Source organism: Erythranthe guttata, chromosome 12 (genome assembly GCF_056151865.1).
Source record: "Erythranthe guttata isolate IM_541 chromosome 12, IM_541, whole genome shotgun sequence".
NCBI lineage: Eukaryota > Viridiplantae > Streptophyta > Magnoliopsida > Lamiales > Phrymaceae > Erythranthe > Erythranthe guttata.
Genome location: NC_142544.1, coordinates 10912501 through 10913592, shown reverse-complemented (window position 1 = coordinate 10913592; position 1092 = coordinate 10912501).

Below are 1092 nucleotides of genomic sequence, written 5' to 3'. Positions count from 1 at the left end.
ATCCAACCGTTGGCAGAAGGAAAGAAATAACTCAACAGATTGGGTTTTTCTTTATAGCTTGAAATGATTCTTAATTAAATTAAGAATGAGGGATTTTTATTAAAAGGTTTTATCTCATCAGAAGGTTCGGATTGGTCTATGTGATTCCTACATCTATGTTCTCTAAAGGTATATGGAAACGCATATTGTCCTAAGAGGAACATACGACCTAACTACATAATTAATTACATTAATTAATTATCGGATTTTCAAAATAATTATAGAACCTCAACTAGCATAAATCATTCATATAATGTTGAGGTACTACTAATTAAGTTGAACTATAATCAATATTATATATGTGTTCTATTAATTGAAATCAATTTAACAATTTAAATCAATTTAATTAATCTAACACCTATTTACTAAAATAGATGATTGTTGATCCAATTATCTAATTGGGATTAATTGAAAATAATTTTCCAAAAATTAAAATCAATTTGTTTTAAGTTTAATTTTAGAAATCTGAAATAATTTTTTTTTTTTTTTTTTATTTTCAGTGAACCGGTTCGGCCCAACCGGTCTGACCGGTTCGGACCGAAGCGGTCCGGTTCTGTCCGGTCCAGCTGACCCAAATCAGTGGGCCGGGTCAGTCGGACCGAGATTCGGTCTGACCGACCCGAATCCACGTGGATTCGGTCAACTAAATCGCACACAACCATCGAACCGGCCGGTTCGACCGGTTCGATCCGAACAATTAAAAAACCGATGTTTTAAAAATAATTTCAGATCCGATTTTCCAATTTTAAACAATTTTAAAGCTGGAAAAATTCTAAACAATATTTCAAAAATATTTTAAACTTACGAAAACTCCCAATTACATAATACGACAAACACTACTTTAATAAATCGAACATGCATATTAAAACGAACGCAATTAATTGCGCAACGAGCTCTGATACCACTGTTGGGTTTCGGGCACGCATACGCAGCGGAAAACAAAAATTTATGCGATTTAAACGACTTTAAAACACATAAGAACATGCCCGATAAATTAAATTCAATTAATTGCGTACCTTTGCGCTTCCAGCGAAAATAAAACAACATACATGC